Below are 20,845 nucleotides of genomic sequence, written 5' to 3' on the forward strand. Positions count from 1 at the left end.
GGATCTTGTCACTAAGGTGGTTTCCCCTCCCTCAGTGGATCCACCAATCTCCCGGATCTCTAAGGCCACTACACTGCCACTGGCAGATGCGGATGCCTTCAAGGATTCCACGGACAAGAAGGTGGAGTCCTTAGCGAAGTTTGTCTCTGAAGCAGCAGACTCTTCGCTTCTTCCCATCTTCACCTCAGCATGGGCGTCCAAGGCCCTATCAGAGTGGTGCCCAAAATTCCGTCAGGGTATCCTAGCGGGATCCCCCTCAGAGGATCTGTCTGCTTTGGCTCTCCAATGCTCTAAAGCTGGGGAATTTCTGTGCACAGCTAACATGTAGTCAGCCCGTTGTTCTGCCTTTACTGTGGGTCACCTAGCTGCTCTCCGGCGTTCTATGTGGCCTAAAGCTTGGGATGTGGATGCTGCTTCCAAAAGGTCTCTCACTAAGCTTCCTTTTGCGGGTGGCCGTCTTTTTGGAAAGCACCTTGATGAGATTATCTCTGAGGCGACGGGAGGTAAGAGCTCCTTGTTGCCTCAAAATAAGGCTCGCTCTACTTCCCAAAGGAAGTCCTCTTCCTTTCGGACCTTTGGCCCCACCAAGGGGTCTGAGCGGGCGCCTTTGCGGGACAAGAAGTCTCCCTCGTCCCGTCTTGGAAGTCCGACGCCAACCATTCCGGACGGTTTGCGGGCAAATCAGGCAACCACAAACCCTCTTCCGCATGAAGTTAAGCCCCCACCCGCAGTTTTTTCTCGGGTGGGAGGTCGTCTCTTATTTTTTTTCGAGACATCTGGACCACACACATTCAGGACTCCTGGGTCAGGGACGTGGTATCCAGCGGTTACAGAATCGAATTCGCCTCCCTCCCGAGGGTTCGCTTTTGTTCGATCCCGGGCACCCCGGTCTCCTCTGGCAAAGCAATTTCAGGAGGCTCTCCAGTCTCTGCTTCTCCAGGGGGTTATTGATCCCGTTCCTCCAGGGGAACGTTTTCGGGGTTTCTATTCCAATCTTTTTGTGGTCCCCAAGAAGGACGGTTCTGTGCGGCCAATCCTAGATCTCAAGTGTCTCAACGGTCATCTACTCATCCGCCACTTCCAAATGGAATCTCTCCGTTCGGTAGTGGCATCCCTGGAACTAAGGGAGTTTCTTCCTCTGTGGACATCAAGGATGCCTAACTCCATGTGCCAATATTTCCAGGCCACCATCGATACCTACCTGGACGACCCTCTCATCAAGGCTCCCACCAGAGCCCAGACACTGGAGAATGTGGATGTCACACTCTGGATTGCTTCAGGTGGAGGGTCAACCGGGAAAAGTCAGTCCTCTCTCCCACCCAGTCCCTGATATTCTTGGGACTTCACTTCAACACGACCTCGGCCCGAATTTGCCTTCCGCCGGACAAACGTCTGACTCTTCTGTCAGGAGTCCGCTCCCTTCGCCTCCAGGTCCCAGTCTCCATCCGCACTTGCATGGAGGTCCTGGGTCGGATGGTGGCGATCATAGAGGCCGTGCCCTTTGCCCAGTTTCATTACCGACCTCTTCAACTGGCGATTCTCTCTTGGTGGGACAGATCTCTGCTGTCCCTTGATGGCAAGATTTTTCTCCCTCACAGGATACGTCAGTCTCTTCTCTGGTGGCTCCGCTCCCCGCTTCTTCTCCAGGGGCGCTCATTTCTTCCCCTTCACTGGCAGGTGATTACGACGGACGCAAGTCTGTCGGGCTGGGCCGGTGTGTTCAGGGATTGGACGGTCCAGGGACTCTGGTCTTCCCGAGAAGCCCTTCTTCCGATAAACATATTGGAACTACGGGCGATCCTACTTTGTCTTCTTCATTGGGAGTCCCAGCTTCAGACCCGACCTGTCCGCGTCCAGTCGGACAACGTCACGGCCGTGGCATACATAAATAGTCAAGGCGGTACTCACAGCTCGGCAGCCATGGCCATCTCGGCGATTCACATTCCGGGGGTGCTCAACTGGGAAGCGGACTTCCTCAGTCGGTCCTCATCCGACCCCAGTGAGTGGTCCCTACATCCAGAGGTCTTCGCACAGATCTGCGACCTCTGGGGCATTCCAGACGTGGACCTCTTCGCGTACCGGCACAATCTGAAGATTCTTCCATTTGTGTCCAAGTCCCGGGACCCTCTGGCTTTAGCCGTGGATGCCTTAGTGATTCCTTGGGTGGGGTTTGCCCTACCCTATCTGTTTCCTCCCCTTCCGCTCCTTCCCAGGGTTCTGAGGAAGCTCAAAGCGGAGGACGTTCCCGCCATTCTGGTTGCTCCGGATTTGCCCCGAAGGTCGTGGTACGCTGCGCCTTCCGCTTCGTCCGGACCTGCTCTCACAGGGTCCTCTTTGCCACCCCAATTTAAAGTTTCTGCATTTGACGGCGTGGCGGTTAAGACCGCGGTTTTGAGGGCCAGCGGGTTCTCTTCCCAAGTCATTCACACCATGCTCAGGGCTCGTAAGCCCTCCTCGGCATGAATTTACCACCGTACATGGCGGTCTTATTTTCGCTGGTGTGAAGCTCAGGTCCTGTCTCCTGTGACCTTCTCGGTTCCCCGTCTTCTCTCCTTTTTGCAGACGGGGTTGGAACTAGGGTTGTTTCTCAGTTCCCTTAAAAGTCAGGTTTCGGCCCTTTCTATTATTTTCCAGCGTCCTCTAGCTTCTAATTCTCATGTTCGGACTTTCCTTCAAAGGAGTGGCGCATGCTGCCCCTCCTTATCGGTCGCCCTCTCCCCCTTGGGACTTGAATCTGGTTCTGAGTGCCCTCCAGGCTGAACCTTTTGAGCCACCTAGAGAGGTCTCTCTACGCCTCCTTTCTTGGAAAGTGGCGTTTCTCGTTGCCATCACCTCCATCCGGAGGGTGTCTGAATTGGCAGCTCTCTCCTGCCGTTCTCCGTTTCTGGTGCTCCACCAGGACAAGGTTGTTTTCCGGCCAGATCCTTCCTTTTTGTCTAACGTGGTTTCGGCTTTTCATCTCAATGAGGACATTGTCCTCCCGTCTTTGTCCTGCTCCCTCTCATCCTAAGGAGCACTTACTCCACAAGCTGGATGTGGTTCGGGCTGTTTGGTCTTATCTCTCTATCACTTCTGCGTTTCTTCAGTGCGATTCCTTTTTCGTCCTTACCGAGGGTCGTCGTAAAGGACAGCCTGCTTCCAAGGCCATCATTTCTCGGTGGATTCGGTCTGTCATTTCGGAAGCCTATCACTGTAAGGGGAAGATTCCTCCTTTCAGGGTTGTGGCTCATTCTACCGTTCTGTTGGGGCATCCTGGGCTCTCCAGAACAGAGCCTCGGCCTCGCAGATTTGCAAGGCAGCTACCTGGTCGTCTTTGCACACTTTCACGAGGTTCTACCGGGTTCATACCTTCTCATTGGCTGATGCTAGTCTGGGCCGTAAAGTGTTGCAGGCGGCAGTGGAAAGGCCGTCTGCCTGACTGCTTATCTGCCCACCCAAGGGACGGCTTTGGTACGTCCCACGGTCTGTGTCCCCCAATGGAGCCGAGAGAAAAGGAGATTTTTGTTTACTTACCGTAAAATCTCTTTCTCGAAGGATCCATTGGGGGACACAGCTCCCACCCTTTTTGGGGTTTTCTTTGGTTCTCTGTCCGAGGGCGTGTTTAGTTATGTTTTTTCTTCTGGTTCTCGGACAGTTTGTGTCTTCTTTGACCTGTCGGTCCTCTCCTATTGCTCTGGAACTAAAACTGATTAGCTCAGGGCCTGGAGGCGGGTATATCCTGCTGGGAGGAGCCAACTTTTATTACCATAGTGTCACACCTCCTAGTGACAGCAGCATACACCCACGGTCTATGTCCCCCAATGGATCCTTCGAGAAAAAGATTTTACGGTAAGTAAACAAAAATCTCCTTTTTGGTCATACCGCCCAGCTCTACTGTTTTCTATGTTAGTACAATGGTCAAAGGTAATGGTACTTCTGTTGGATGGCATGAACACAGCAGCAGATGTAAGCGGTCAACATCCCAATCCTGGTAATTTTTACTAATTCAATACCACAGTGACCAGGGCATCTATGTTTAATGTACTCTCTCTCTCTCTGTGCCAGCCCACCAGCTTCCCCCAGCATCATTGTGGATTAGGTTAGCATGGCAGCTGAAGGCCTAGTAAAAGCATCCAGGTCAGCAATAGCTAAAAACCTATTAGGCCATTCTAAGGCTATGTTTACACAGCAGAATTTCTGCTATTCCACTCAAAAAAGCAGACTGCAAATTTTTCACAGTTTTGCCGAATTTGAGCAGAATTTTAGATTCTGCTCGAATTCAGAGTCCCAATAACTTCAATGGGACTATAAATGGAATTTAAAGACATAGGGAAGATTCATCAAAACTTGTGCAGAGGAAAAGTCGACCAGTTGCCTATATCAACCAATAAGATCACTTCTTCTATTTTTGAAAAGGACACTGAAAAATAAAACATTCTGATTGGTTGCTATGGGCAACTAGTCAACTTTTCCTCAGCACAAGTCTTGATGAATCTCCCCCATAGTTAAATAGTACTTTTGGTTGGAAAAAAAGAGCAGAGTCCATCAAGCTCAACCTACACTGCTCAAAAAAAAATAAAGGGAACACTAAGATAACACATCGTAGATCTACATGAATGAACTAATCATATGAAATACTTTCGTCTTTACATAGTTAAATGTGCTGACAACAAAATCACACACAATTTACCCATGGAAATCAAATTTCTTAACCCATGGAGGTCTGGATATGGGGTCACACTCAAAATCAAAGTGGAAAACCACACTACAAGATGATTCAACTTTGATGCAATGTCCTTAACCCCTTAACGACGCAGGACGTATATTTACGTCCTGCGCCGGCTCCCGCGATATGAAGCGGGATCGCGCCGCGATCCCGCATCATATCGCGTGGGTCCCAGCGCTAATCAACGGCCGGGACCCGCGGCTAACCCTTTAGAAGCGGCGGTCAAAGCTGACCGCCGCTTCTAAAGTGAAACTGAAAGTATCCCGGCTGCTCAGTCGGGCTGTTCGGGACCGCCGCGGTGAAATCGCGGCGTCCCGAACAGCTGATCGGACACCGGGAGGGCTCTTACCTGCCTCCTCGGTGTCCGATCGACGAATGACTGCTCCGTGCCTGAGATCCAGGCAGGAGCAGTCAAGCGCCGATAATGCTGATCACAGGCGTGTTAATACACGCCTGTGATCAGGATGAGAGATCAGTGTGTGCAGTGTTATAGGTCCCTATGGGACCTATAACACTGCAAAAAAAAGTTAAAAAAAGTGTTAATAAAGGTCATTTAACCCCTTCTTTAATAAAAGTTTGAATCACCCCCTTTTCCCATAAGAAAAATAAAACAGTGTAAAAATAAATAAAAATAAACATATGTGGTATCGCCGCGTGCGTAAATGTCCGAACTATAAAAATATATCATTAATTAAGCCGTACGGTCAATGGCGTACGCGCAAAAAAATTCCAAAGTCCAAAAAAGCGTATTTTGGTAACTTTTTATAACATTAAAAAATGAATAAAAAGTGATCAAAAAGTCAGATCAAAACAAAAATCATACCAATAAAAACTTCAGATCATGGCGCAAAAAATGAGTCCTCATACCGCCCCGTACGTGGAAAAATAAAAAAGTTATAGGGGTCAGAAGATGACATTTTTAAACGTATAAATTTTCCTGCATGTAGTTATGATTTTTTCCAGAAGTGCGACTAAATCAAACCTATATAAGTAGGGTATCATTTTAACCGTATGGACCTACAGAATAATGATAAGGTGTAATTTTTACTGAAATATGCACTGCGTAGAAACGGAAGCCCCCAAAATTTACAAAATGGCGTTTTTTTTTCGATTTTGTCGCACAATGATTTTTTTTTCCGTTTCGCCGTGCATTTTTGGGTAAAATGACTAATGTCACTGCAAAGTAGAATTGGCGACGCAAACAATAAGCCATAATATGGATTTTTAGGTGGAAAATTGAAAGGGTTATGATTTTTAAAAGGTAAGGAGGAAAAAACGAAAGTGCAAAAACGGAAAAACCCTGAGTCCTTAAGGGGTTAAAGGGGTACTCCGGCCCTGAGACATCTTCTCTCCTATCCAAAGGATAGGGGATAAGATGTCTCTTCGCGGGGTCCCGCCGCTGGGGACCCCCGCAATCTTGTATTCGCCACTCACCTGTTTGAGCTGCACGCCACGGTGCCATCTCACAAACAGCTGTGTGGCAACCACGGGGCGAGAGTATCGTGACATCACAACTCCGCCCCCGTGTGATTTCAGCCCCTCCTGCCCCCGCTATGCAATTCTCTGGGAGAGGATAAGATTTCTCAGGGCCGGAGTACCCCTTTAAAACAAGTCAAAAAGAGGCTCAGTAGTGTGTTGTTCCACGTGCCCGTATGACCTCCCTACAACACCTGGGCATGCTCCTGATAAGGTGGCGGATGGTCTCTTAAGGGATGCCCTCCCAGACCTGGACTAAAGCATCTGCCAACTCCTGGACACTCTGTGGTGCAACGTGAAGTTGGTGGATGGAGCGAGACATGATGTCCCAGATGTGCTCAATCAGATTCTGTTTCAGTAGAGACCTGCACATTTGTAGCCTGTTGGAGGTCATTTTGAAGGGCTCTGGCAGTGCTCCTCCTGCTCCTGCTTACACAAAGGCGGAGGTAATGGTACTGCTGCTGGGTTGTTGCCCTCCTACGGCCTACTCCAGGTCTCCTGGTGTACTGGCTTGTCTCCTGGTAGCACCTCCATGCTCTGGACACTACGCTGACAGACACAGCAAACCTTCTTGCCACAGCTCGCATTGATGTGCCATCCTGGATGAGCTGAACTACCTGAGCCACTTGTGTGGGTTGTATACTCAGTCTCATGCTACCACTAGAGTGAAAGCACCGCCAGCATTAAAAAGTGACCAAAACATCAGCCAGGAAGCATAGGAACTGAGAAGTGGTCTGTGGTCACCACCTGCAGAACCACTCTTATTGGGGGGGGGGGGGGGGTCTTGCTAATTGCCTATCATTTCCACCTGTTGTCTGTTCCATTTGTACAACAGCATGTGAAATTGATTGTCAATCAGTGTTGCTTCCTGAGCGAACAGTGTGATTGACTTGGAGTTACTTTATTGTTTGAGCAGTGTATTTCTGTAGGTCCATACGTTTAAATTGATACCAAACTTATATAGGTTTGATTTTGTTTTACTACTGTTAAAAAAATTATAACTTTTTGCAAGAAAATGTGTATGATTAAAAAAGTCCTCTTCTGACCCCTATAACTTTTTTTAATTTTTCTGCATATGTGGCGGTATAAGGGATAATTTGTTGCACCGTGATCTGAAGTTTTTATCAGTACCATTTTTGTTTTGAAGGGACTTTCTGATCAGTTTTTACACTTTTTTTAGGGTATACAAAGTGACCAAAAATAGGCAATTGTGGACTTTGGAATTTTTTTTTTTTACGTGTATGCCATTGACCGTGCGGTTTAATTAACATTATATTTTTATAGTTTGGACATTTACGCACGTGGCTATACCACATGTTTACATTTATTTTTGTTTACATTTTTTTTATGGGAAAAGGGAAACTTTTACTTTTATTATTACGGAAAGAGTTAAATCACACTAGCTTTTTTTTTTTTTTTTTTTGCTTTTTTTAACACTTTCGGAACGGAAATTCCACCATGTGAACATAGCCCAAGTATTTCAAAGCACTGTACCACCAATCAAAGAAACATTCCCTACTACTTCCTAATGGAACAAAATTGTTAGTAAAGTATAATAAAATACTGACCTACCAAAATCAGCAGATTCGGCTGACATGGCTAATGTGTACGACTTAACCGTACCTGTACGCCCTGCGCCTGGTCTATAACGCAGGGCCACCCCGTGATCCCACATGATAGCGGGTCGGTCCCGGCGCCTAATGAAAGTCGGGACCCTGGGCTAATAGCGTGCGGCACAGATAGTTGTGCCGCGTGCTATTAACCCTTTAGACACGCCGTTAAAAGATGATCGCAGCATCTATAGTAGCAAAAGTACACTCCCGGCAGCTCAGTCAGGCTGATCGGGATCATGGCAGTGAAATCACTTTGTCCTGATCAGCTAGTGCCTTAACTGCTATGTCCTGATCAGTGCCTTACCTGCCTACGGCGAATCTGATCGGTGATTGATTGCTCCAAGCCTGAAATCCAGGCTTAAGCAATTCACCGCCAATAACACTGATCATTGCCATGTTAATGCATGGAAGTGATCTGTGTAGTGTCTGAGATCTGAGATCTTATCCCCTATCCTTTTGGATAGGGGATAAGATGTCTAGGGGCGGAGTACCCCTTTAAGGGGTTGTCCTATGTCGGGATGCATTTACAACAGATTTTGAGCAGCTGGATGCAGCAGGAGAATTTCAAAACTGGCTGCCGCCATATCTCTGCTGGACTCAAAATGTGGTGTAATTGCACCCTTAATTGGGATCCACACTAGATTGGCTACAGCTTGCTATGCAGTACTGCACTGCCCTAGCAACAACCCACCCCTTTAGTAGCCTAATTTTACAGTTTTGGCATCCTTGACTCACATGCGATGGTAAGATTGTCACTATCTTAAAGGACATCTGTAGCGTTACAAACACTTATCCCCTATCCTCAAGATAGGGGATAAGTGTTTGATCGCGGGGGGTCCGAACGCTGGGGCCCCCGGTGATCTCCTGTACAGGGCCGCGGCTGTCCCGTGCAGGGGGCGTGCCAGCCACAGCATGACGTTGCGGCAGACACGCCTCCTCCATACATCTCTATGGGAGAGGCGGGGAGGCAGCATTCGTGCCTCCCCGCATCCCCCGTAGAACTGTATGGGGACGGGGAGGGGACGGGGAGGGGACGGGGAGGAGACGGGGCGTCACCGTCGACCTCTAGGTCAACGCTACGTGCCTTAGCGCTCACCACGAGCGCTTATGGCGGCCTTCCCGTTAGGGAGATCGGCGGGGGGGGGGGTCCCAGCGGTCGGACCCCCCGCGATCAAACACTTATACCCTATCCTGTGCCGCTGCAGGTGTCCTTTAAAACATAGAAACTGATCCTTTAGTTTTACTAAGGTACTGGAATGTGTAACCTTTACAGAATGTTGAGGTCCTGCTTAAAAAGGATAATATAGGTGAATTGTAAGTCGTGCTCAGTAAGAACACATTGTTCTGTTTTCTCCTGAAAATATTGCTGTGCATTCTGCTTGGAGGGAAAGATTAATGTAACGCATGTGTTCACTCACTCTTGGCTTTCTTTAAGACTCATGTTGCCAGAACAACTACTTAAATTGCAGAAAATCAAGTTTGTTTCAGTCAGTCCAAAATGAAGCGATTTCCCTGCTCTTTTTTCCTGGCATAACATGTGCTTGCTGGAGCTTTGAATCTAGCATATCCATTTGAATGTTTGGATATGGTAAGCTTTTGGTCTTAACCCCTTAAGGACTCAGGGTTTTTCCATTTTTGCACTTAAGTTTTTTCCTCCTTACATTTAATAAATCACAACCCTTTCAATTTTGCACCTAAAATTCCATATTATAGCTTCTCTTTTGCGCCACCAATTCTACTTTGCAGTGCCAATAGACAGTGTGCTCAACCTATCACTGGCCGAGGTGGAACATCGCTGCGGCCGGTGATAGGCTGACGGCTCTCCAACGGGGGAAGGTGAGTTAAAGTTTATCTTTTGCAGCCCGGGCATAGGGATACAACGTACAGTACAGAGTTCCAGCGCCGGCTGCCCGCAACAAACAGGAGGACGAGAAAGGCAGCGCTTGCGGGTGACATGTGATTAGTTCCCCGATGGTGGGCTAGCGCAGCGTCGGGTTGATAATTAATTCATTCCCGAGGGGGAGGGGCCCAACCGGTATTGCGGTATGGTAAAAATGAATATCGTGCAGGACAAAAATTTTGGTATTCAGTATGGACCGGTATACCACTCAGCACTAGTTTGACATCTACCTGAAGTAAAATCTATCTTGTTTTTCATCTTGCAGTCTGAGATTTAAGATGTTCCACAATCTTATCCTTTAGTAGGGTTTCCATTAATTTCTCCACTATTGAAGTCAGGTTTACTGGCCTAACTCTGTGTTACAGCAGTGTTGCTGTAGGCTGTGTTCCTCCCGAAGCCTTATCAATCGGCCATCACGTGTCTATGACCCTTGGACACACTTATGCTGCAGTGGGACTCATCAGAGTCCCAAGAGGTATGGGAACTCCTAGTGGAGGGATTTTCAAAGGCAGTTTTCTTTAAACTTTAAGTATATATTGTCTTGCCAAGATGTACAGCATATAAAAAGTTTTTATATCTGACAGTGCCCTTTTAAGAACTTTGGGTGCATCCCATCAGGGACCTGTGACGTTGGATAGCTGACTTAAAACCTCTTCCTATGTAAAGACACATGCATCCAAATATTTATTAGTCTTCCTAATAGTCTTTCCAGGGGAAAGATACAAAAACTAAAAAAAATTACTAAATGAATAACTCTTTAATGTAACTAAACATCTACTAATATAGTTCATTAAATTTTTTATCTTGCTATGAGACAGTGACAAAAAACTGAAGGCGATATTATAGTTAGCATTGCTAGTATCTTTTTTTAGCTGCATTAAATGGAAAAGGCGAGGCATTTGTGATAATTCAGATAACTTGTATAGACTTTCAAAATAACAATACTTGTAAACACAAGGATAGTAGCAAGGCTGCTTCTACCAAACGTCCTTAAAAAATGGATCAAAACCTACCCTTCTGCTTAGACCTGAATGGTTACAGTCAATCTATAGTACAACAGGCAAAGACAAAGTCTATAAAATGTATTAGTGCTACTGTATTTTATTTTATTTTTTTACAAACGAACAGAAAAAAAAACAGGCAAGCCAACTTTGGAAAGCTATAAACATTTTTTTGTTTATCAAGAATCAAAGTGAAACTGTTCTAAAAGACAAACCTCATACTTGCCATCATACAAAAGCAAAATTCCCTTTAAGGAGTAAAATGCAGGTTCACCGAATTGACTGATAGCTCAAACTTGTAAAACAGGATTTGCTTCTTTGGTCAGTTGCTGCCTTCTCTAAACACTTAGATGTTTGCATATGAATAATCTCAAATGTCTACTGCTTACTGAAGCGCTGCTGGAATATTTTCACACCACAATTAATCCCTGTTGTGGTAGTCTTACAGACCGAAAACTGATGCATTGAGGTAGGCCAAGTATATAAAAGTAGCTAAAGCCACAGAGCGTAGAACATTTTGATTTTGCTCTAAACATACAGATAAGCTAAAGGGAATCAAACATGTGGAAATACCTGTTCTTAAAAAATTAGACTAATGTGGTTCAAGTCTTCTCCGAAGGCCTGCCTGGAAGCTAGGTTAGTGAGCAAAATCTTGACCAGCTTACTCCAGATCCTACCAATTAAGATGTCAATAAAGTCAAAGGCCATATGCTTCAGAGCTCTGTTGAAATGTTAAACAAATGAGTGACCCTAGCCACAAAGGCACAAACTGCTGTCATAAAAAAAAGTGTCCTAATGTCACCCATTTGAAAGTACCCTATGATTTTTTTTCTAGCATTATATTATTAGAATAAACCAGCCATTCTAACAAACAAAAATATTTAAGACCAAAGTAGTATTAGCATCTTGGAGTAGCCAAGGAACATAGCCTACACAAGTATATGTTAAAGATTGCATGCTTTCTTTCCATTTACTTTCAGGGATGTAGGCAGTTTCGGGCACCGGGCAGGTGAATTTTTCCGGCCCGGCTTCGGGCAAGCAGGGCCGGACCTGACAAGCACTGCGGAGCTCTGCAGACTGTATGGAGCGGGCTACCAATTCCTGCCTGCTCCATACTCTGCAGCCCACGGCTGTGGAAACTGGCGTCCTCTGAAGACAGAGCAGGGGAGATGAGAAGCTGTGCACGTCCTATCTCGCCTGCTCTGCCTTCTTTCTGCAATGCAGACCTGCGTGTGGAGATGAGGGGGGCGTGGCTTCTTGCTCCCCGTGCAGACCTGTGTCCTCTGCCTTCACTCCCCCCAGCATTAGCTTCAGAGAGATGAGGGGAGGAGCGGTCGCACGTCTGCACGGGGCGCAAATTTACGGGGCTGGACCAGGCTCTATCAATGGATTGCAGAGCTCACAGATCAATGAGTTCAATAGAACTCTATTCATCTGTATGAGGAATCTAATGATTCCTCCTATAAGTCTAATAAAGTGTATAAAAAAAAAGTAAAAAAAAAAAAAAAAGACACATTAACCTCTTCCATGTTAAAAGTTCAAATGACCCCCTTTTGCTATATAAAAACATGCAAACATAATAAAAATAAACATATTTGCTATCGCTTCACGCGTAATTGTACGACCTATTAAAATATAACATTATGTATCCCGTACAGTAAATGTAAAAAAATTAAACACAACAAAAAACACAGAATTGCAATTTTTATAATATCCCCAGAAAAAAAGTTAAAAAGCGATTAAAAAGTCAGATCGATACCAAAATGGTCCAGATACAGATTATGGCTCAGAAAATGAGCCCTCATACAGCCTGGTATGCGAAAAAAAATATATAGTTACATGGGTCAAAAAATGGCAATGAAAAAAATTCTAAAAAGTTCTGAATTTTTTTCAAATTTGTAAAACATGACATAAATTATATAAAATCTGGTATTGCTGTAATCAGGTGGCCTAAAGTATGAAACTAACATGTTATCTCAACCACAAGGTAAATGGCGTAGACAAGAAAACCACCAAATCTGCAAAATTATCTTTTACTATTTCAATTTCACTTCTCCTAATATATATATTTGGTCCAGAGAATATGCTATAGAACAATTAAAAGGTATCATTATAGTAGGTATGTATGGCTATTATAGGGCGAGGAGGAAAAAAATGAGCGTAAAAGCGAAAATTGGCCCGTGGACAAGTAGTTTTTTTTAATAAAATTTCCACACCCCTGACTTTACTAAAAAGGTCCTCATAAATTTTGTAAATTCTGTGAGATTTTTTTTTTTTTATGTTATGCCATGTTAAGAAACCGTAATGGAAGAATTTGGCACACTATTCACTGATGAGCTATAAACATTGACCCCATAAAGATGCAGCGATTTTTCATTTTTGTACTTTTGCTTTTTCCTCCTTGCATTCTAATAGGAGGGCTTGTTGTTTCGACCCATAGGAGGGCTTGTTTTTGTGCCACCAATTGTACTTTGTAATGACTTAATTAATTTTATCACTAAATCTACAGTAAAACACGTGTCTACAAAGTGGATTTTTCAGGAAAAATTATGTGTTAGCCATATGATTACAACAAAATACAGGTGTTGTTTTAATTTACTAATTTTAAAAACTTAACTTTTTGTCCAAAAATGTGAATGCTTAAAATTGTCCTCTTCTGACCCCTATAACTTAAAGGATAGAGGATAAGATGTCTGATCGTCGCCCACCGCTTTCTATACGGGAGCTGCGTCTCCAGTTTCAGAAGCCTCCGGGTTTCCGGGACTGGGGTCGTGACGCCATGCCACACCCCCTCCATGTCTATGGGAGGGGTCATGACGGCCATCAAATGTTAAAATGATCAAATGTTTTTGCCCAGAACACCCCTTAAATTTTTTTGTATACGGAAATGCATGAGGACTAATTTTTTGCACCGTGATCTGTAATTTTTACCGGTATCATTTTTTTTTTTTCATGGGACTTTATTGCTTTTTATGGTACATGAAGTTACCAAAAATTAGCAATTCTGGAATTCTTATTTTTTTTACGTTTAAACTTTTGACCATGCGATGTAATTTATTAACACTTTATTTTTTTGCAATGTTATAGCCCCCATAGGTGACTATAACATTGCACACACTAATTTCCTACACTGACCACTGCTATGCAATCAATGCATAGCATTGATTAGTGTTATCGCCGCTTGACTGCTCCTGCCTGGATCTCAGGCCCGGAGCAGTCATTCGGTTTCACCGCGGTGGTGCCGATCAGCCCGACTGAGCTGTCGGGAAGTTTCACTTTCACTTGAGACGCAGTAATCAACTTTGATCGCCGCGTCTGAAGGGTTAATACAGGGCATCACTGCGATCGGTGATGTCTGGTATTCCCAACCGTTGATGGCCGCCGGGACTGACCCAATATGGTGCGGGGTCAACGCGTGACCTAGCGTTATATCGCGGGAGCCGGAGCAGAACGTAAATATACGTCCTGCGTCATTAAGGGGTTAAAGTTATAATGTTAAAATAATTGTTGAATTATGTACCCTCAAAATTATAATGAAAATAACAGTTCAATTATTGTATTCAGTGGGCCGCACGATCCTAGTTCTTTCATGTTGCCCTTTGCTGCAATCACTCATTGGACGAACATCCCCTATTACAACGGGAGATATGCAGGTGATGCAATGATTCTTTGACTGCTCAAAAGACCCAATCAGCCATCAAATAGCATTTTCTTGTTAGTCAGCCGATTGCTGGCCTTTTAAACACAAGGCCCTATTACACAGTGATTATTGTCCAAGAAGGCCAACATAGCCCTAACACCTTAAGGCAGTGCTTCTCTAATAGTGGGGCGCGAGGCTCCGTAAAGGAGGGCCCGACTCACTCGCAAGCGGCGTCCCACACGGCGTTGGTTGCCTAGCAACTCTACGGCTGGATCTTACTTACGGCCCTGGGTTGTCAGTGTGGCTGCCTGGGAGAGGCGCTTTGAACTCCGGCATGGCGCGCTGCTACGTTCAGACGTGAGGTCACGTCACCGGGGAGACGTGACCTCAAGTCTAAGCACAGCAGCCCACCATGTCGGAGTTCACTGTGCCACCGAGCAGTGCGCCCGCTGCCCTGCTCTCTCGTACAGGCCCCGCTTGTCGTCCGTGTACAGAGCCCCGCTTGTCGTCAGTGTACAGAGCCCCGCTTGTCGTCAGTGTACAGAGCCCCGCTTGTCGTCAGTGTACAGAGCCCCGCTTGTCGTCAGTGTACAGAGCCCCGCTTGTCGTCAGTGTACAGAGCCCCGCTTGTCGTCAGTGTACAGAGCCCCGCTTGTCGTCAGTGTACAGAGCCCCGCTTGTCGTCAGTGTACAGAGCCCCGCTTGTCGTCAGTGTACAGAGCCCCGCTTGTCGTCAGTGTACAGAGCCCCGCTTGTCGTCAGTGTACAGAGCCCCGCTTGTCGTCAGTGTACAGAGCCCCGCTTGTCGTCAGTGTACAGAGCCCCGCTTGTCGTCAGTGTACAGAGCCCCGCTTGTCGTCAGTGTACAGAGCCCCGCTTGTCGTCAGTGTACAGAGCCCCGCTTGTCGTCAGTGTACAGAGCCCCGCTTGTCGTCAGTGTACAGAGCCCCGCTTGTCGTCAGTGTACAGAGCCCCGCTTGTCGTCAGTGTACAGAGCCCCGCTTGTCGTCAGTGTACAGAGCCCCGCTTGTCGTCAGTGTACAGAGCCCCGCTTGTCGTCAGTGTACAGAGCCCCGCTTGTCGTCAGTGTACAGAGCCCCGCTTGTCGTCAGTGTACAGAGCCCCGCTTGTCGTCAGTGTACAGAGCCCCGCTTGTCGTCAGTGTACAGAGCCCCGCTTGTCGTCAGTGTACAGAGCCCCGCTTGTCGTCAGTGTACAGAGCCCCGCTTGTCGTCAGTGTACAGAGCCCCGCTTGTCGTCAGTGTACAGAGCCCCGCTTGTCGTCAGTGTACAGAGCCCCGCTTGTCGTCAGTGTACAGAGCCCCGCTTGTCGTCAGTGTACAGAGCCCCGCTTGTCGTCAGTGTACAGAGCCCCGCTTGTCGTCAGTGTACAGAGCCCCGCTTGTCGTCAGTGTACAGAGCCCCGCTTGTCGTCAGTGTACAGAGCCCCGCTTGTCGTCAGTGTACAGAGCCCCGCTTGTCGTCAGTGTACAAATCCTCATATACGTTAATAAAGATACAGTGTTATGCAGAGGTGTACTTATAACAATTTTATAGACAAATCATACTATTTACAGTCGCGCGGGGGACGCAAAATGTTTTCTTCTTCCGGGGGGGGGGGGGAAGACAGAAAATAATTGAGAAGCACTGCCTTAAGGACACAGGACATAAATGTACATTCTGTATCCTTTCCCATAATATGAAGTGTGCTGAGCAGCTGAGCGCAGTTTAAACCTGGTAGGCCCTGGTTGCTGTCAGTAGCCAGAACATAAGGCTATGGCACAGCATTGATCAATTGTTCAGTGTTTGCAATCTAATGATTGCAAGTAATGGTTCACTATGGGGACTAAAAAATTGTGGGGGAAAATTATAAAACATTTTTTTTCAAGTTTGCTTGCCCGCCTGCCTGCCTCCCTAACCTCCCTTTTCCCATTAAAAAATAAATAAATAAAAATGTAAACAAAAACAAACGTGGTATTCCCACGTGCGTAAATGTCCGAACTATTAAAATAAAATGTCAATTTAACCCCTTCCCTAATAAGTCTGAATTAGTCTTTTTTCCCACTCAAAAAATAAACATATGTTGTATCACCTTGTACGTAAATGTCCGAACTATAAAAAATATATTGTTAATTAAAATTAATCATCATCAATCTTTTTTTTTATGGTTCAAACCTTTACTTCAGATTACTTGAACGTTATTTGATTAACTGTTTAATCCCACTAGGGGACTTTAAAATTAAATCCTTCTCATTTCACCCAGGCTAATTGTCATCCACCATTGCCCTGCTGTATGCTTGAGTGTGCCCCCTCCCTCTGTCTAACAATGTAGATGATGTAACCATTATTGACACTGGAATCTACAGGGTCAAACAGCTGAGCCTAAAAAAGTCTTACATTTCAGCCATCACAGTGGACACATCCAGCACCTGTTGAACTGTGCTCCCACCATCCCTTTGAACATAAATGTACACCTATTTGCAGGATGGCACAAAAATGGACAGTTCTCTTAACGAACAGGAAGGGGTTAATATAACGTAGGTTTACCAGCCTATCTGAAACCAAAAAGCAATCCTGTATGATATTAGAACTTAATTCACAAATAAATGATTGTAAATTGAAGAGTACAATCCTATGTTACATATAGTAGACCTAACAAATGTTATACAGATTATACTTTTCTTCAGGTTATCTTGTTTACAAAAACAGATAATTGTTTCCTTATTTCTAGAGAGAGTAAAACTATAACTGTCTGAAAGACAGAGACACTTAAGGGTTACATTCGGTCAATTTGATATCTGCAGCTTATTTCTTAACATTGTTAAAAGAAACATTATTGTACAACTACATAAACACCCCCCAAGTCCTCCTCCCTTTCCTCTACTTGTTTCATACAATTGTCTCAAATGGTAATTAGGGCTGTTGAATTTGGCTTGGATTCAAAACACAATGCTTTGAACAGCCAAGTTTACTTGAAGAACCAGATACGCTGAAAAACATGATATGGCTTCTCCCTTTCAAATGGCTATAAGTGAGAGGAGTATAGGAGGTGAGGGGAGGGGGGGGGGGCAGGAAGTTGACTGTCAGCTGGACGTGGATAGGAAGAAGGAAAGGTAGTTTTTGTTCTAGCGCTAACTATTTTAAAAGCCTTCACCTTATAAAAACAGAAGAGGCAATTAGAGACGAGCAAAGTTACAGTGATTCCATTCGTCACGACCTTCTCGGCTCGGCAGTTGCTGACTTTCGCCTGTATAAACGAGTTCAGCTTTCAGGTGCTCCGGTGGGCTGGAGACTCTTTCCTAGGACTGGATCCACCTTTTCCAGCCAACCGGAGCACCTGAAGGCTGAACTCATTTATGCAGGCTAAAGTCAGCAAACGCTGAGCCGAGAAGTTTGTGACGAATCGAATCACTAACTTCGCTCATCTCTAGAGGCAATCAAACGTTCATTACACCTTGTATATCTTCCATTACTGCTAGAAAGACTGCATGAAATGCTTTGGCAAAGAAAAAGCAGCATGTGTCTGTACAGCAGCCAGGCTTTGTAGTTGTCAGATATGCAGAGATCCATAAGAGGAGCAGCAAGACATAATTGGAAAAGAGATCAGTAAAACAATAGCTTAGTGTAAAAATGTGTATTATCAACTCTAAGAAAAGGTAGGTGGCCACTACGTACGACATATCATTGTGTCTAATATGGTAATAACAGAAGCATGTGTGTTGCAGTCATCCAGGCCATCACTTCATGATATGAAACAAATAACTGGCATGCCATCAAATCTGACAGCACGGAGAATGTACAAATGGTCCTGCCATCATTCAGTTGCTATGATACTAGAAGGAAGGAAGGAAGGAGGAAGTACCAGAGCCACACACACTGCTCTATTAAAATGAACATATTTTCTGCTCATCAGGCGAGCTCTGATCCTGTCATGCTATGGAAAAGCTTATTTATCTCAATCTGACACACTTGGCTGAGAGTGCAGTGAATGAATTAAGACATTTCAAGCAGATCACAGAGGAAACAGAAACATCAATGGGAAAGATGAAGTGATTAATGGCCCAGTAACTTTTCTTATCTTTAACAAAATATCATATCATAAAAGCTTAGTTTCTGTAGAAAAAACACCATTATAGAATAAAGGTGAATTGTACCTTTGTTCTACAATCTACAGTGATGTCAAATAATATATAAAAGTACAATCTTTTTATTTTTGTAACATATCGCCTGCTCTATGGACCGTTCCAATTAGATGAGTGAGCCACCTTAAAGGGGTTATCCAGCATAAGGTGATTTTAGTATGTACCTGGCAGACAGTAATGGACGTGCTTAGGAAGGATCTGCGCTTGTCTTGGGGATCAATGGCTATGTTGTGAGATTACCATAACACTGTGGCTAGCTTTTTGTGAACTTGTATTTCCTGTTTGACATTTTTTTTACTACATATCCCACAATTCCATTTTCCTCCCTCCCACACAGCCACCCCACCCATTGAAACAAAAGACCTGTGGTTTTCAATCAGGGTGCCTACAGCTGTTGCATTAGTTGCAGATTGATCTCTCTCCCACCAAGCGATCCCAACACCCATTGAAGCAGACAGGCTCCCTGTCATCAGCTGACTAGCGAGTCAGGTCTCGGCCACATTGCAAGTTGGGAAAAATCCGAGACAACAGTCATTTTGTATGCTGGTAAAAATAAATATTGGAGTGAAAATCACAGAAGAATTGTGAGAAAACCGTCACACACAGGTACAGACACTACATTATGAACTACACTAACTTTACAGCCCCTGTAGCATAGTCAAATAAAAAAAAAAATCCTGGCATACCACTTTAACCCCTTAAGGACTCATTTCTCTGTTTTTGCATTTTCATTTTTTCCTCCTCACCTTCTAAAAATCATAACTCTTTCAATTTTGCACATAAAATTCCATATGATGGCTTAATTTTTTGCGCCACCAATTCTACTTTGCAGTGAAAAAAATTAAAAAATAGTTTAATCCTTCCAGTACTTAGGTGAGTGTGACATTTCTCTTTTGCATCAAAAAGAAAAGAACTTCCTGTGGAGCATAAAGCATCTAATTGTAGTGAAGTTCAGATTCAATGCTTTATTAAAAGCATGCATGCAGATGTACAGTAAAGCACATGCGGGGAGGGAGAGGATACACTCTCAGACACGGGGGTATACCACAGAAGGAAGGCTACTAGTTTCACATCATGAAGACACTTCATACGGCCCAGGTATACCCCTTTTGCATTGAAGTTATACTGCTTATCCAAACCTGGTCTGCACCCTCGAGGAGGGTCTGACCACAGTGCTCTCTGCGGACATCTGTCCATTTCAGGAATTGTCTAGAGTAGGAGCAAATCCCCATAGCAAACCTATCCTGCTCTGGACAGTTCTTAAAATGGACAGAGGTGTCAGCAGAGAGCATTGTGGTCAGATAGAAATTCAAGAACTTCCTGTGGAGCAAATAACAGCTGATAATTACTGGAACGATTAAGATTTTTAATAGAAGTAATTTACAAATTTGCTTAACTTTCTAGCACCAGTTGATTTAAAAAAAATAAAATAAAATGATAAAGTTTTCCAGTGGAGTACCCCTTTAAACTTCTACTTTTCAAGCTAGTGACCAGCAGGATAACAAAAAAGCACACAAACTAAAATAAGCCACTACAAAAAGAAAAATCTATATGCATTACATTTAATATAATAGTCTTGGCACAAAAGGAGCAGAGCAACTTACACAGTGACAGATTGCTTTTCACCGACAATTCTAACAGGAATTACAGTTGCATACAAAAGGTTGGAGGAAAAGTGGTTATAGTGGTAGCATCAGCAGCGAATTGTCCAGGAAAAAAGACCCTCAGGTGCCACAAAAATTAATTCATAGATAAAGGATCATCAGCCCCAATCCCCAGCCACATCTCCTGCAGGAACAGCAGCAGGGAGTCTGGACCGAAGTATTTATTTTTATTTTTGCAGCACCTGGCTTCCGTTCTACATAAAAAGGTTGGTCTCCAGACAACCCTTTAAAGTAAACGTGTCATCAGAAAATGATCTATACTTTGAATCAGGTTTTAATGTTAAGTCTTTTATATATTAAAAGTTTTTTTTTCTTTAAATGTCAGCACAGACAGAAATACAGAGAAAGATGACACCAGTATATAGACAACAGAAGATCTACCAACAATCACAATAGCTGAAGCTCAGCCCATCCCCCTCCCTGAGAAATAAGCTCTGCACTGCCAGTCTGCAGTGTTCATATCCATGGGGCGTGTTGTAAAGCATATCTCTAAGGGTAATTAATGTAAAATGTGGTAAGTATTTTTTAATATACAATATCATTGTAATCTGTGAAGCAAGGGTATAGGAAACAAGATGTCTGAATTGAACCTGGAACAAGTTAAATATATAAATTGAGCTAGCTTAATCCTATAGATAGAATTGCTAAGCTAAGAAGTACTTAATGACACACTATATACTATTTCAGGGGAATAGTCACGTAGT

At 44.6% G+C, this 20,845-nt stretch overlaps 1 protein-coding gene and 1 long non-coding RNA gene across 4 annotated transcripts in view; one reads left to right on the forward strand and one right to left on the reverse strand.

Moving 5' to 3' along the window:
- LOC130275490 (guanine nucleotide-binding protein subunit alpha-14) overlaps window positions 1–20,845 on the reverse strand; it is a 188,530-nt gene that overhangs the window by 44,237 nt on the left and 123,448 nt on the right. The gene's annotated exons all lie outside the window — the stretch shown is intronic.
- Window positions 1–20,845, forward strand: part of LOC130275523 (uncharacterized) — a 49,528-nt gene that overhangs the window by 26,165 nt on the left and 2,518 nt on the right. The window contains exon 2 of the long non-coding RNA XR_008844813.1: window positions 20,467–20,655. This is a non-coding gene — a long non-coding RNA (uncharacterized LOC130275523). The remainder of the gene's footprint in view (window positions 1–20,466; window positions 20,656–20,845) is intronic.

Source organism: Hyla sarda, chromosome 1 (assembly GCF_029499605.1).
Source record: "Hyla sarda isolate aHylSar1 chromosome 1, aHylSar1.hap1, whole genome shotgun sequence".
NCBI lineage: Eukaryota > Metazoa > Chordata > Amphibia > Anura > Hylidae > Hyla > Hyla sarda.